General features: G+C 46.4%; 1 protein-coding gene across 1 annotated transcript in view; it reads right to left on the bottom strand.

Moving 5' to 3' along the window:
• The window catches only part of RIMBP2 (RIMS binding protein 2), a 203,268-nt gene extending 187,653 nt beyond the window's left edge, over positions 1-15,615 (bottom strand). The window contains exon 1 of the mRNA XM_082668289.1: positions 15,534-15,615. The gene's annotated coding sequence lies outside the window, so the exon portion shown is untranslated. The remainder of the gene's footprint in view (positions 1-15,533) is intronic.
• Positions 15,616-17,362: the final 1,747 nt, after the last annotated feature.

Genomic DNA, 17,362 nt, shown 5'->3' with positions numbered 1-17,362 from the left:
GAGCCGGAATACCTCCTTTCCCCTTTGCATGAAATGCAGACCTAGGAGGCTCCTCTCCCACTCTGGTTAGATGCTCTCTTTTTCCACGAATCCACCTCCGCAGAGATAAAGGAAGGATCTTCTAATGTCCCTCCAATAATTGATCTCTATATTAAAGACCATAACCAGGGCCCGGCCCGTGGAGCGAGATGAAACACCCTACAATACATCCAGCTTCCATACCTTCTCTTAAAAGGGTAAGTACCACGTGTAACATTTCAACCCCATTTTCTCTGAGAAGGCCTTTTTGTGTTGATTAAACCAGAGTGAATGTAATGAAGGGGAAGCATTGAGTGCCGAGTACACAGGAGGCATGAATGACTATTTAGACAATATATGAAGCCCCATCACTGATACGGTTACGGACAAACTGCCAACTCGAGGCCTGGAGAACATCATTAACACTTATCTGCAAAATTGCTTTGGTCCTCCAGGAGCTTCTTATGAGAGTTACACTTCTGAAATATCTCAGAGCTCTTAAAAAAAACCAAAAAACCAGAAACCTGCAAATCAGTTGATTCATGCAAATTTTTCTAACCCTTGAACACCATCTCCAAGTTGCCCACACAACTAAGCTATTCCTGGTCTGCCGAAATTAATTCAGGTACCTCCTGTTAATTCAGAGCTTGGTCCATCTGAAGACCTCAGAGGACAGAGGCACTCGCTGTGAGTGTCAGAGCAGAGATACTCAATCTCCTTGCTGAAAGGGCCAGGACCCCCCTCTGTTCCTTCACTGAGCCTCCAGCTGAAACAAGAGCCAGACCATCGCCCCTGAAAGAGAGGCATCGGGAGGGAGGCTTACCCTCCATCCCCACCTGGCTGTGGAACACGACGGAACTGCCCCCTTTGAAGCCAAGAGCCCAGTTTCTTACTCAGTGCCTTTCCCCACTGGTGTAATTGCCATGAGAGGATAAAAAGAATTCCACATTGACTCTACTGAAAAGGTTAACCTTTGACCTTTTTTTTAACATCTTTATTGGAGTATAATTGCTTTACAATGGTGTGTTAGTTTCTGCTGCATAACAAAGTGAATCAGCTATACATATACATACGTCCCCATATCTCTTCCCTCTTGCGTCTCCCTCCCTCCCACCCTCCCTATCCCACCCCTCTAGGTGGTCACAAAGCACCGAGCTGATCTCCCTGTGCTATGCAGCTGCTTCCCACTAGCTATCTATTTTACGGTTGGTAGTGTATATATGTCCATGCCACTCTCTCACTTCGTCCCAGCTTACCCTCCCCCTTCCCGTGTCCTCAAGTCCATTCTCTACGTCTGCGACTTTATTCCTGTCCTGCCCCTAGGTTCTTCAGAGCCTTTTCTTTTTAATTCCATATATATGTGTTAGCACACGGTATTTGTTTTTCTCTTTCTGACTTACTTCGCTCTGTATGACAGACTCTAGGTCCATCCACTTCACTACAAATAACTCAGTTTCATTCCTTTTTATGGCTGAGTAATATCCCATTGTATATATGTGCCACATCTTCTTTATCCATTCATCTGTTGATGGACACTTAGGTTGCTCCCATGTCCTGGCTATTGTAAACAGAGCTGCAGTGAACATTGTGGTCCATGACTCTTTCTGAATTATTAACCTTTGACCTTTCACCTTGGATTCATTCACCTTGCCACTGCTTTCCACTCCGCCAGACCCCACACAGGATGGTCCTTCATGGAACCCATGGTGTTTTCAGGGACAGACCTGTCAGGCATTTCATTAGTCTCTGAATTATAAACCATAGAATCATAACTGTTTTAATATTCTCTCTCAGTATGTTTTTCAACGAGAAAGGCTCTGCTTGGCACTAAAATGTATCTTTTCATACCTCTGTGATACTTGGTTATCTCCCTTTCGGCGTAGGTGCTACAGGCATCAAGTCTGAAGACTTAGGTAGTCCCCGGAATCCAGCTGGATTTGAACAGCAGTGCTGTTTTCCTGGTATGTGACTACTTCTAGCTTCTATTTCTAGAAGGATTTTCCACTTAATCTAGTGATATAAAGGTTTTTTCAAATAGATTTACCCAGTATATTAATTTAAAGAGATATAATATTATTATAAGTAATAGTAAAGTTCTAAAGCAGATAGGGCAAAAATCAGGAGGGTGGTGATTCTCCCAGATAAATATTTATGAAACTAACGAACACAGTTCTCTCTCTTCCAAACCCGCAGGTTTCCAACTCCCTTGTCTAATGCTCCACAATGTTTGCTCTCACCTTCTGCCTGGGCTGGCTGGCTATCACTTTCATGAGCCCACATCATCTTCTCACAATATCAGGTCCATGGAGTGGCTAGTTCACGTCTTACTCGTTCCTAAATCTCCCACAGCACACGAGCAACGGCTACAGTCTCACGAGCTGAGTCTTCCCTCTGCCTCTGTGAGTCCAGCCTCTCTCCCAGGGCTTTCGGTGTTCGTGCTCCAGAAAGCCCTCCTCGATCACCCTGGCCCGTGATGTCCTTGTCTCTATGCAGAATCTGCTTTGCTTTGCACTGCATCCATTCCCCATTCTCCTAGTTCTAACGTTCCAAGTTGTCTCCGGGAAATTATCGTTCTCTTATCCAAGCCAGAGTGGGCGCGTGATCCAGACCCAGAGAAAGTGCCTCAGCAAAGTAACTGTTAAGAGACAGATGATGCCTCAGGTGATGGCCAAGTTGGTCCCATCAGAGACAATCTTGGGACTTCTGCTGAGCTATGAGAAAGAAGCAGGACCCTTTCTTCCTGCTTAGGTAGCTAGGAAAAGAGAAGGTTAGTCTAGAGCTGCTGGTGGCCACTGTGTGGAAAGAGCCTGCTGAGGTGAAGCTGGTGTGGAAGAAGGTGGGTTGGGAAATGGAAAGAGACTAAATCCTGATGACATTGCTTCAGCCCCTGGATCCATCCTTGCCTGAAGTCCTTCTCTCAATAAATATCCTGTTCGCTTAAGCCAGACTGAGTTGACTATTCATGAACTTGAAACAAAAAAATCTGTGACTGATACACCAACATTTGAATCTCAGAAGTCCATCTTCTCTGTACTAACCATCTGAATAGAGAAAGATCCTGTATCTCTGTGTCTTCACACTGCCTTCTTACAAAGATACCAAGTCACTGGATTTAGGGCTCACCCTAATCCAGTATGACCTCATCTTAACTTACATCTTCATTACATCGGCCAGGACTCTATTTCCGAATAAGGTTATATTCACAGGTAACAGGGGTTAGGATTGGAACATATCTTTTGTGGGGACTAAATTCAACCCATTACAGCTACCACCTTGCAACTCCTGAAAGGCAATTTCAAGGTAAAGGAGAGAGAGAAACGAGCTGGATATATTTGTGATAAAACATCTAGCCTCACCTCAGTCAGATTACATCTGGACTTGCCCTAAAATATCTTTTCTTATTTAAGCTAATTCAAACAGATTTTCTATTATTTTTAACAAAACACGTTGTAACTAAAACAGGTATGGAGTTTCCCAAGTAACTGATCTCATGAGGGTAGGATGGTCTCCCCAAAGCAGGACAGGTTTCTGGGCAAATTGACCAAAGGACTCAAAAATCTTCTCACCCTCTCCTATTGGTAAAGACAAAAAGATCGGTTCCTCTTCATTCTCAGGTTTTTTTTCTCCCTCCTTCAACTTTCCTGGTATGGGCTTGTTCAGCGGGCGGGGAAGGATTCCCACTCTATCATCGCAACGGGCCGTGTCGCCTCCTTTCTACCTGGCGCTACCTGCTCCCAGGGACCTTGCACTTTTTCATACCGCGTGGCCACGTCTGAACAATCATGCTGGCAGCCGATGGGATTTCAAATAGAAATTCAGGCAAAATGCCTCTTCAAAAGCGTTGAGATAGGAATTTTTTTATAGCTTTGTAATGTAAATAACCTTGAAGCCAAAATTCCAGCAACAGAAGCAAATGTAAGACTGCACATGAGAAGGACGGAAAAGAGAGCTTTCAGTCATATTCAATTGTACAGTGATCTTGCTAATAATGCAAGGCGCACAGCCCATCTAGAAAGAGAAGGAGGGAGGGAAGGAGGGAAGGAGGCAAGGAGGCAAGGAGGGAAGGAGGCAAGGAGGCAAGGAGGCAAGGAGGCAAGGAGGGAAGGAAGGAAGGAAGTTAGTTTGAACCTCCAGCCCAGACTTTGATCAGAGATAGGTCTTTGTCTAAAAGCCAGAAATTAACACCTCTCTTGCCATTGAAGTGTCTGTGTTTTAAAAAAAAAAAAATTACTCTGTAAGAAATTACCTTCAAATTATGGCATCAAATTGGAAAAACTGGAAAAACTACGTTTTTCTAGCATGTTGGTGTTCATTCAGTCATTTCATGATGCATTCAATCAATTATTCAACAAATATATGTGCTTGCTGTGTGTCAGGGAAACATCCTCGGTGCCGGAACCCTGAAAAAATAAGGCAAATTCCCTGCCCTCATGAAGCCTCTATTGAAGTGGGTCACACAGTCCACAGACAAGCAAGCAAATACACACGGTGTCAGGGGGTGTGGAGGCTGTAAGATAATTTCTTCACAAAACCAATGGCTGCAGCTCATCATCGAGAACTTTTCTTCCCTCATCTCTTCCAGGACGGAAATCGGGATGCCCTTTACCTGCCCTGTCATGATTGATCTCTCAGTTCCTTGGGAAACAGACCCTTCAAATTCAAAGAAACCTAAAACTGCCCCGTTTACAGAGTGGAGCTTCTGCCTGCGAGTTACCGGCCCTAATCAAACAGGGAACTAAAGCAAGTCGAGATTTTAGAAGCCACAGTTCTGGATTAACAGCCTGGGATATTTTTATCTGAATATCCGCTACTTTCCACAGTGACTGACTCACATGTAGCCTTAATCTGACAAAGCCATGTCGTCATGGGAACCAGACCTGGTCCATGGCCACAGGTTAAAAATTAAGCTCCACCTGTGATAATGTGCCCTTCTCAATCTCCTCTCGGAACCCAAAGCCCTTCCATTTACTCCGGGCAGCTGGCCACCCTCTGTTGATAGCGTCTGCCAGTGGCAAAGGCTCTGTTGCCTGGTTACTAACTGGTGACGGGGACAAACCCTGGCTGGATCGCAGCAGGTCAAAGACGCCTGAAGGCTGGGCGTGCTGACTGGAGAGTGTCCGTGAGGATGTGGCCCTGCAGCCAGCACACTGTCCTTGGCCCTTTGTACTCGGGAGCCAACATGAGGCCACGTGGGGCAGGACCCTCGTCCCAGGAGGCTCGTGCAAGTATGAACGATCCCACTCGCGGCCGCCCACAGCGCGGCAGTGTTTCCCTGGGCTGCGCTCCCTGGCACCACGATTCGACGCAGGAAAGAAGGAAGCAAGAGGCTCCTGGACCCGGAGAGCAGCCGGGCGCACAGGCCAGCGGAGGCTGCGCTCACGCTGCTTCCAGCCAAAGCGCCCGGCTTCACTTTGAACGTGGTCTGGTGAGAATGGCAAGCATGGCGTCCAGCCCCCTCCAGCCACAGGATTAGAGAGACCCGGACCAGAAAGTGTCCTGACTTTAAGTCTTGAGCAGAGACACCCAAACACCAAAACCAGTGTCTGCAGCAGATTCGTTCCTCTGGGGTCGTTCTGAGGGATCAGCCATTGATACCCACTCCCCAGATTGCCAAGTCCTCTCCTTCCTGTTGACTCTTCTAGAAGGTGCCTGGTTTTGAGACTGCCAGGATTAGGTTGTGCTGTTTGCACCCAGAGACCTCGTGTCTACTTGCCGGGGCTGCTGTAACGAAGCACCGCAAACCGGGCGGCTAAAAACACAGGCTTGTGTGTCTCACAGTTCTGGGAGCTGGAAGTCTGAGACCAAGGTGCGCCTCCTGAGGCCGCGCAAGGGGGTCTGTCCCTGCCCCTCCCCCAGGTCCTGGCCGTCCGCTGGCAGCACCCCTCGGCTTGTAGAAGCATCAGCCCACCTCTGCTTCTGCTGCACACGGTGTTCTCCCTGTGTGCGCTGTCTGTGTCCAAATTTCCCATTTTATAAGGACGTCCGTCCTACTGGATTAGGGCCCACCCTGATGACCTCCTTTTGACTTCATTACCTCTGTAAAGACCCCTTCTCAAAGAAAGCCACGTTTTCAGGTACTGGGGCTCAGACCTCTAGCATTTGGAGGGGGGAACACAATTCAACCCATGATAGATCTCTGAGTGATCCAGACTGGACCACCCCATACAGCCATGGCGAGCACGTGGGAGCCCACAAACCTGGATCCCGGGGTGAGGCCGGGACCCTGTGAGTGCTCTATGGAACAGGTATGTTAGCCACGGGCAGGTGAGCAACGTGCCTGGTGACCTGGCTGGGTGGAGAGGGCTGCAAAAGCCAAGCACACCTCTGTAGGGAGGACAAGGTGGTCTCCTGGTGAAGGATGAGTGCGTTTTGTACCCCAGTCTCCCAGGGAGCGTGGTCACGCTTATAGGGGAGGTAACCTTAGCTGAACTTGAAAACTCTTGATCCTGATCACAAGGGTTCAGGAAACGGGTCCTCGGAAACAAGAGCATCGAGCTGGTAGAATGTGGGTGGATCCTCTCCGTGAGTGAGAAGCATGGGGCCCAAGAAATGATGATACCAAGTTCTGCTGCCTTTTGAGCCTAATCGTAGAGATGCCAAGTCAATGGGGGGAAAGCCCCAGGCCTGTGAACCCTAAATGCATGGTTAAGGGACTCTGGTGAAAACTGAAGCCAACACACAGGAAGCTGGCTCAGAAACCCCAAACAGAGTTTGAGGTCCTGGATCAAGCCATTCCTGAAGTCAGAATCTACACCCTCTTCGATTAACTTCTCTTTGTGCTTAAGCTAGTTTGAGCTGGCTTTCTGTCATCTGCAAGCTAAAGGGCCCTGGCACACATGACAGCGTAGTGCGTCGCGGGCACCAAAATCCTTTCCGAGAGCACAGCCACGCCAGCAGCCGCACTTCTCTTTCTGCAGGGCAAAAGGAGCACGTCAGCTACATTCCAGGGTCTGGGTTTGCCAAGACGGCAGAGTGAAACAGACGCTATCAAGACCCGTCTACTGTAGCTGAGAGTCTGAGTTTCACAGCGTTTCGGAAACCCTTGCCAAACACCTTTGCACTCTCTTGATTTTTACTGCCCTTGCAGGCCCAGGACGGCACTAACGATCATGTGACTATAATTGGCCCTGAACTTCCACAGCAACAGAGCCCTTTCCATTTTGGCTCGCCTACTTAAAAAAAAGGAAACACACAAAATGAAATTTAAAATACATAACTGCCTTAGTCATGAAGAGTAATTACATTAAGAGCCATTTTAACTAGACATTTCCACCCAAATGACATTACGCTGAGACAGTCTGTCCTGAGGTCCCAACCGAAAGCGAGACCCCGGAACCTGCAGGAAGTACAGTCTAGCGGTAGTCTTCAGTTTGGTCCTGGAGCCCAGGAACCCCCTGCAGCTCACAAGGTTGCATTCTCTGAGGTTGGAGGAAACTTGTTTTCCGCAAATATCACAGGTTTTGCCATTTTTGCGTCCCACCTAATAACTGCCCCTTTTTCCTTAAACAAGCATGTGTGTCTTATGGACATGATGATATTGAAAAAGGGAAATTTTATCTCATTGTGGTTTTGATCTGCATTTCCTTGATGATCAGTGATGTTGAGCATGTTTTCATGTGCCCGTTGGACGTCTGTATGTCTTTTTTGGAAAAATGTCTATTCAGGTCCTCTGCCCAGCTTTTAAGATTGTTTTGTTACTGAGCTGCCTGAGTTCTTTATACATTTTGGATATTTACTCGCATTACATATATGTTTCGCAAATACATCTTCCCATTCGGCACGCTGCCTTTCGGGCTTGAGGACGGTTTCCTTTACTGCGCAGAGGCTTTTTAGTTTGACGTAGTCCCAGTTGTTTATTCTAGTTCTTGCTGCCCTTGCCTGTGGAGTGAGGTCCACAAAAACATCGCTAAGACTGATATTAGAGAGGGTTCCACCTGTGTTTTCTTCTAGGAATTTCATGGTTTCAGGTCTTACATTCAAGTCTTTAATCCATTTTGAGTTAATTTTTATGTATAGAAAAAGAGACAGTGGTCTATTTTCACTCTTTTGCTCGCAGCTGTCCAGTTTCACACCTGTCGTAATGGCCATCATCAAAAAGACCAGAAATAACAAATGCTGGAGAGGATGTGGAGAAAAGGGAGCCCTTGTTCACTGTTGGTGGGAATGTAAATTGGTGCAGCCACTAGGGAAAACGGTATGGAGATTCCTCAAAAAATTAACAATAGAACTATCATATGACCCAGCTATCCCACTTCTGGGTATTTATTCAAAGAACGTGGAAACACGAATCTAAAAAGATGCACGCACCCCCATGTTCACTGCAGCATTATTTACAATAGCCAAGGTATGAAAACAACCTAAGTGTCCATCAACAGAGGAATGGATGAAAAAGATGTGGTACATGTACACAATGGAATATTACTCAGCCATTAGAAAAAAAGAATGAAATCCTGCCGTTTGTGGCAACATGGATGGACCTTGAGGGCATTATGCTGAGTGAAATACGTCAAATGGAGAAAGACAAACACCGTATCATTTCACTCATATGTGGGGGGAAAAAAAAAAAGAACAAACAGTAAAACAGAAACAAACTCGTAAGTACAGAGATCAGATTAGTGGTTACCAGAGGGGAAGGGGGTCTAGCGGGAGGGTGAAATGAGTGAAGAAGGGGGTCAACTATACGTTGAAGGATGGTAACTGTACTCAGTGGTGGTCACTCTGTAGTGTGTACAGCTGCCAAACTATAATGCCATACGCCTGAAACTTACATAATAAAAAAAGACTGAAAAATACATTGGTCGACTGTGAAATAATTAACCTAATAAAGATGAAAGGTACAGATTTATTTCTTGAGAAAAGAGAAACTTTATATTACTACCATGAAAACACTGGTTAATGTGTACTTATAATTTTTTAATAAAGAATTCTATTTTTTCCCAGTAACACTATGACTGTATCTGGGCTTGGGTGACTGTGTTTGTCTATTTGGTTACCTGTAGAACACTCTGGAAATATCGGGCTGGCCGACAGATTTAGGCTATGCCTTCCCCAGGCTGACGGTCACAAAATTCTCCACAGAAGCAGAGAAGACAAAATTTCTCTCTCTCTGACCCTACTCAGGGCTTGGATGGAATGTCTGTTCCATCAGCTCAGGGCATTGAGTGAACAGTCAGCCGACTCCAGGACACAGGAGTGATACAACTTATCTAAGAGGTGGAGTAAACAAACAGATGGGGTGGCCCAAGTGCCAAGTGCATGGTGGGTCCATTTCCTCCCAGCGTCAGTGACCCCCGGTATCAGCAAATATTGACTGAACGCCTATAATGTACAAAGTCAGGCTGTTACACACACACACACACACACACACACACACACACACAGATGTGTAGGAAAAAGGTCCGGAAAGACCAAACTGACGACACTGGTGAGATTGGTGAAAGGGAGAGAGTCAAAGACGCTTGAGTTTTTACAAACTGAATATATCAATTTCCTGACTGAGTCATGGAAAATGAACTTTAAAAGTCACAGAGCAGTATGTGTAGGTACTTGGATACATACATCAATGTATACATCCCACTTTTGTACATGCATAGATAACTATATATTAAGACATTATGTCTGCATGTAAATTTGTGTGCGCATGGGAAAGGGTCTGGAAATTCTAAAAGGAAACACCTAACTGTCAATAGTGATTACTGATGGGGACCAGGGATGGGAAAGTTATGCAGGAGACTTTAACCTTTTCCTTTATACACCTCTTTAAGATGTGAGCTCAAGGAACACCTCTTGTCCTTGAAATACGACAAAGGAAAGCGATTTTAAAGGGGTTTCCGCACAGTCACAACCTCTATGGAAGTGCTGCTGATGACATAACTGCTCCAACTTGGGTCTAGGAACAAACAGTTTAATGTTTTCATTACACAAAGGGGCCCTGGCCCCTGTTTAAAAGAATGGACACCATCCTACTGAAAATAATGATCACGACAGATTTAGATATGTGCTGCCCTCGGCAAACTTAAACCTCAGTGACTGATCGTCAAGGTGTGCTGAAGGAAATGTTAACGTCCTCCACACTGAAGGTGCCCTCAAGAGCCTTCTCCTCTGAGTCAAACATGCAGCGCCCTCTGAGACTCGCTGGCTAGACCTCCTGTTGCGATAAGTCACAGGGATCTGTATTCTAATTGCTTTCCCTTCGCAGTGAAATAATTCAAACATTCCATCCCCTTCCAAAGTGAGAACAAGAGCTAAATTTAAATGCAATAACGTAATGGTGCATCTGCAATTCCAAGCAGCCAACGATCTATCAAAAAAAAAGATCAGCCCGTTCCAAATATAGGAGAGATTCACACACATGCACATCACCCCCCTCTGTAGCTTCCAACCCCAGAACCACCAAATTTAAAAACCTAAAGTAATAAGCTCCCAAAATAACCTGCCTGCTACCCCTAAAAGAAGAGAGTAACTTCTAGGTCCCCCAGGCCAGGTAGAATAAATGAACTTGAAAAAATTACACACAAATAATAACCCGCATCACTCAACTGAGACGTATCCTCTTTGAACGTGTTCTTAATGACACAATTTGTCTGCTGAGGGCGTGCAGATAAACGCCTCTTCTTATAAATGATATCCACTGAAGAAACAGGTAGTGTTAGATTGATCATGATGAAAGATAAAGGGTTTGGAATATTATCCAGGCATCTCCCCACCTCCAAGGACCCTGCCTTTACTAACTAAATGTTGGGGAGTTTTTGGCTCTATAGTGATGGGAAACGGATGGTTACCAAGTGTATATCCTACATGTGAAACAGCTTAGTCTCCCATACAGACTCTTTCTGCTTTCTGCCAGGGAAAATGAACACAGAAAATAGAACTCACAGGACTGGGTGTGAATTTAAGTCTAACAAACACATCCTGGCTGGGGCCATTCCCACCACCACCATCACCATCACCTTCGCCATCACCATGTCTAGCATCAGCACCTGTATCATCCCCACTAACCCCTACCACCGTGTTTACTGTGTTCAGACCAAGGCTCCACCCAGGAACCCTCAAACCTGAACCCCACATAAAGGAATCATCGAGCCAGCCCAGATTTCTCTCCTGCACTGTGGACCTGCCCATCTAACTGCTGCTTTCCTCCCCAATCCCCCACCTGCCCCGTGTTTAGGTGTAACTCAAACTCAAAACAGAGTTTCAGCACAAAACTGAATCTGAATGTATCTTCCCACAAATCTAATTCTCTTTCAGTCTTTCTCATCGTAGGAAGTGGCTCTCCCCCTGCACCCTCTGGTCCACATCAAAGTTCTGGACGCCACGCTTGTGGCCTCTCACTCTTCGTCCGCCCCGGTCCATCACAATGACTGGCAGACTGTACTGCCCACGTTCATCTGCAATGTCTCCAGTGACCTTCACTTCTGCCACCAATACCCTGATCCAAGCCACCGTGGCCGCTCGTTGGGCTACCTGGTGGCCTCCTAATTCTCCTTGCTACCACACTTGCTTCCATCTCCACTCAGAATTTGGGGTGATACTTTTAGGAGGCAAATGTTGATCAAATGTCACTTTCCTATGCCAAATCGGTCACTACTGGCTGGCCATTGTTCTTAAGACCTAAAACCTATACCCTTACACAGCGTATAAGGTCCTGAATGGGCTGCCCCTCCCCACCTCTTCCCCATCTGCGTCCAGACGAACACTTTTCACGCATCAAGCTCTATCTTGCCTCAGGACCTTTGCACTGCCATTCCCCCACGACACTGCTGTCTCCACAGGAGCACAGACGTTTGCTCTGGTCACTGTTCTGACCTCCCCACCTAGATGACATACAGTTGGCCTTGATAAACATGTCTTGAAGAGACCCTTAAACAATGAAAAAACGGACACAGCCCTGAATGATGCAGTGGGTAGAGCCTCAGATGGAAGAAAGGACAACTCAACACAAAGTTCCACTGCTGGGTTCCAGGTGTCAGGACACAGAGTGGGAAGTTCCCAAGTGGGCCTTCCAAAGGCTGGGTCTGAGCAAAGGTGTCTTCTGGACCCACAGGCTGCAGGTATGATGGGTCATTTCTCGACTATAGGAAGAAGGGGATAACCTTCTATCACAAAGAATGGCTTATGCGTGGGCTTTTCTGCCTCTTTCACCTTCCTCTGTGCCTAAGACACAGGCAGAGTCAAGGAATACGCTCTTACTTTCTAGTTCATAGTGTTGAGGGCTAAGTAAGTGACACAGCTGAGACTTAGCTCGTGGTCTTCCCAGCCTGACACTTTCCTTCCCTTCACCCAAATGTCCTGGTGTAGAATAACACAAAAATATGCACACACCCTGGCACTAAGCTTTCACGACTCTCTGAGTAGAGTTCCACATTCCTGAATGTGACAAGATAAACTGTGTGTAGGGCTAATTACCCCTCTTTGTATAATGGTGACATGCCACCAACTGATGACAAGAGGGACAGAATGGAGACCCAAGTCAACATCCAGGCTTGCTCTATGCGTTCCCTTAACTATAGCAACGTGACGGATGCCAGAGGATTATAAGAAGTGTTACTGTAGGTCAAATTAATGAATAAAAATCAACATAAAAACCAACGAGCACGCTGCATGCAGCAAACTCTTGGGAAATTTCCATCTTTCTGCCAAATATTAAAAACAGAAATTCCCATATTTCAGCAGACCTTCAGGTTGACATAAACAATAAAAAAACAGAAGTTATTCTACTTATTTTGTTAATAAAATGTCTTTAAACTTCGTAGAACTGCAGAATAAGATGATATGTTGAATTATCTTAGGTTTCATCCAAAAGCTCGAAAGTGTCTCAGGTTCAAAGTAAGCAGCCTGGGCAAGTGGAAGAACTAACAGCAAGCTGGGCTTTAGCTTGGAATTTGGAACCAGAAAAACAGTGCATAGGACGAAAATTCAGTTTATTTCAACACAGCCAACATCTGCTGAGCACCTACGAAGGTCCTGGCGGCTGTCAGACCCAAACATCGGTAAGACTGGGTCCTTCCAGGACCCACAGTCTGACAGGGGAGGCTGGAACATGCGTGTGTGATTTGAATTCAAGCTAGACTTTAATAAGATTTAGAATGATGTGCAAAGGAGATGTGAGGGGAAGGTGTCTAGACAGGAGACTGGAGGTTTATTTCCTGGACGTAGTGTATGGCAGAGCTCAGGACGAAGAGGCAGCAGGAAGAGCTCACAGCAGTGGAGTGCTGTGAAAACAGAGAAATTAACAAAGGCTGCCTGTGGAGACCCCACCCCAGCCCCGATGCGTGGCGGAAGTAGTTGGGCATTTCCCCACACGACCCTCAAGCCGCGCAGGAGACTGGAAATATCACCCAAGGGCAAAGACCTCCATATGGTGACACTGGGAACTTCCATGACAAATGTCTGGTTCCCTGCAACTACCCTGGAGTGAGCCCACCACTGACAAGCCCCACAGACGTCCACCAGGTCGTCACGATCTTACTCTAAAACTGAACAACAAACGAAGCCATGAAAACGCAGGGTGGTCTCTATACACCATCAGGTGGGCCAAATGGAAAGCGATTCAAAGCACAGAGATCTCCAGTGAGAATCCCACCGGCAGAAGCACTGCATCTGTGTTGACCAACTCCTCTTAATGCAAATCCCCCAAGACCTTCCAACGAGGTCTCTCTAAGAGAAATGGTTAAAGATGACATAAAAAAAAAAAAAAGAATACAAGAAACCATGAAAACTTGCAAGTTGTGCGAATATTTCCTAATTCTGTGAAAGAGAAAAAATAAGTGGGACAATAACTCCTAGCTTCTCGATGCGTTTAGTGAATTTGGGTGCTCTCTGCATAGATTAAGCAGATTCACCTCTTCCCTTCCTTCATTTTTCTGGGCTCTGGGATCATGCATCTTCAACCACCTTTCTGCTCTCTGCCCCTTTTCCCCAGCCCACTCCTAACAGGGGCTAAGCGGCTACAACGTTGCTCCCTTTCACCAAGCTGACTGGAGAGCTTGTTAATATAGCACAAAAAAACCCTCTGCATGCTTACATGTGAAGTATGATTATTATTAATTCAAAAGTGGTCCGGCAAGATAATGCCTTTGAGGGGATGCACAGAACCAACTCTAATGAGTCTGAAGTAAAACGATGTACGGCTCGACTATCACTTCATACAGAGTTTTAATTAACAGAACTGTTGGGGCAAATAGGGAAAGAAAAGCAATGATTTATTAATGCACAATTTACTGCTGCTATCAAATGCCAAGCAACTGAAAACACTGCTCACCTGCTTTGCCCTATAAACATGTCCATCACGGAGCACGGAATAAATCCTTCTGCCATGAGGGAAAATCCCGTTCTAGCTACTTAATGTTCAGAATACACTCCATTCATTTCATCTACCCATTTAATACCAGAGTAAATAGAAAAGATAGAATAGAATCCACTGGCCTTCTTAGAAAACAAACTTATGGTCACCAAAGGAGAAAGGTGGGGCGGGGAGAGATAAGTTAGGAATTTGGGATTAACATGTACACACTACCATAAATAAAACAGATAATCTGCAGGGACCTACTGTAGAGCACAGGGAACTCTGCTCAATACTCTGTAACAACCTATATGGGAAAAGATTTTGAAGAAGAACAGATACATGTATATGTATAACTGAATCACTTTGCTGTACACCTGAAACTAACACGACATTGTAAACCAACTATACTTCAATATGAAATAAAAAATAAATACATACATATATACATACAATACACAGGATACACACACACACACGAAGAATCCACTAGTGTAACAGCCAGCACATGCTTCCTGACATTTTCACACATATTATTTCAACAAATATTGCACTTACATGATATAAAAATACTACAATGACATTCATTCTCTAGTTATATTCATTACCTGAAAACTTCACAGTGTCAAACCCAGTCTCACAAGCTGGGCTTAAAGAATTGGCCAATGCTGTCCCCAAACTGAACACAAAACAAAGGTAGAAACGTCCACCGGAGACACTGCAACTCGAAATACGTGCTGTTTGTAACGCCCACCGTGTGATGCTCAAATGAGCAAAAGCAAATGGTCTCCCCTGGAGCAGAGCTTCCCTGAGCAAGTGAGGTTCGGCAGACAAATAAGGAGCGCTCCACACTTCAGCAAACGGAACAGCTGTCTTTGTCCTGAGGGACGGTATATTTATTCTGAGTGTCCTGTTCACAATTTACCCAATGAACTGACCCTTGGTGCAAAGGATCCTTGCAGCCCTGACGCTGGCCTGGGGACAGATTGGGAAGTAAATGAGTACAGGGTAGCAACAGGGATCGAAGCCACAAGTAAGACCCAAAGGCTTTGAAACCGGGAAGGAGCACCGTCTCCGAGGCTGCAGAATAGCTCTACCTGGGTCTCGGAGCGGAAGGGCAGTTCTCCAGTCTTGAGCCAGCCCAATCCGGGAGGGTGACTTTCCTGCCTCTGCGAATAAGCCGTATCTCATTAACCCTGCAGACCCTTCCCCATCCCCCAAAGCGGGTACTCACAAGATGCTGGGGATCAGTGCCCCAGTGTAGCAGACGCACTAGCCTGGGCTGCCTGCCCCCCAGCCGGCACCAGCTTCCTGGCCCCCGCGGGCACCAGCCTCTCCAAGCCTCCTCCGATGTTTGTGCTCGGCATCGAACTGGAAGACTGTTTACTTATTCATGGACTGCCCGAGCCGGCCACGAACTGCTTTGTGTCAGCTGAATAGGATGGTAATTCAATCTCCAAATGGGAACTGCTCGGCACATGGCATATCTGTCATAATGAGTCACGCAGATAAAAAAGAACATGGCTTTCAGAGCCACGGGTGAAACGTGTGTTTTGACAACGAATAGTGTTACAGGACCCTTCCTCCATCACTCTTCTCCCCTCCGAATCAGCCCACCCCAAACACATCCTCCATGAGACGCAGGACAGAGAGGGAGCCACACTTGGGGACTGGATTCTGGGGAAAGGAACGAGGATGCATCTCTGTTCTCTTGCCAGAAGCGTGCACCGTTGGAGACAGAGAGAAGGGGGAGATGTTTGGGAATCCGCAAGAAAAACTGAAGGGGCGATGAAGCCGGTGAGCAAAGAGTTCATCTCTGTCAGAAGTTTTCCATTGTGGAATGCCTTACATGCATTCGCTCAGTAACAGCGGGGGCTCCAGCACCCGGAAATAACGGCATTAATTAAGTCACAGGCTCCCGAGAATGGTCTGACGTTTAGAGCTGAGAAGACTCAAGTCAGGTGGCAGCGTGAACGACTCCTGGGCCCAGAGAACCCTAAGCAGTGGAGGTACCCTCTTAATTCTCATTCCTACTGTTCCTACTGTTCCTGCCTCCTGGTAATTTTTTCTCGAGAATGTAAAACCTGTGTTTCGTCTGATTTCTTTGTTTCGGCCACAGGAAGCCCTGCTACTGCCCAGGCTCTTCCTTCTCCTCTGCCCCACCCCCCAACAAGCCCCTTCCTCTCTTCGTTTCCTTACCCCCATAGCTTGGATTCTGCCCTCCAAACTACCCTCTTGTCAGTGTATCCTAAGCTTTTCTTCCCTCTGATCCCCAGGTATCAGCCTGGCGAGACCCCCAACCCCTAGGTTAACCAACAGCCCACCTTCTCTATACCTACTGGACAGGCTGCTGACGACCACTGTAGAAAACCCACAGCCCAGGCAGGCCCATGTCCCAACTGCCTGTCCCCCAGGAGACCATAAGCCCCATGAGGGCAGGGACCTTGCCTACCATGGTCTGTGTGCTATTCCAAGCAATCCACACTGTCCAGCCAAAGAAGCTACTCAAACATTTGTTGAAATACCAACTGAATGAAGTCTTCAATGTTGCCTTGAAACATGTATCAGTCAGGATGGGCTTGGTTATGCTAATGGTAACAAATAGTCCTCAAATATCAGTGGTTTCAAATGACAGAGGTTTATTTCCCACTTATACTCTGTGTTTGTGGAGGGTCAGCTATAGCCCTGCCCCACATCTTCCTCACTGTGGGACCCAGACCGATGGAGTAGGAAACAGAAAATCAAAAATAGGAAAGTGTTTGTAGTGGCATAAATAAAATATTCCATACTCCATAGCCACTGGATTTCTGCCCCGAGATGTTTTGCTGAACTGAATCTTCCATTTTTACCCACCCTGCTCCCTTTCTGTCTTCAGGTCTTGGCTCAGACATCGCTTCTCCATAGAAGCTGTCCCCTGACCATTCAGTCCAAAGCACACAGCAGCTACCCAGCCCCCACCAACATCAATGAAAAATGTTTATCTTCTGTGGCCCCATTAGAAGGTCAGGTCCCTTATCCATCTCACTCCCCACTATGTCCCCTGAGACTGGTGCCTGGAACACA

This window comes from Grampus griseus (assembly GCF_964374135.1).
Source record: "Grampus griseus genome assembly, chromosome: 12".
Classification (NCBI taxonomy): Eukaryota; Metazoa; Chordata; class Mammalia; order Artiodactyla; family Delphinidae; genus Grampus; species Grampus griseus.
Note: the sequence above shows the minus strand (reverse complement) of the source record. Positions and strands in the feature narration are given on the sequence as shown.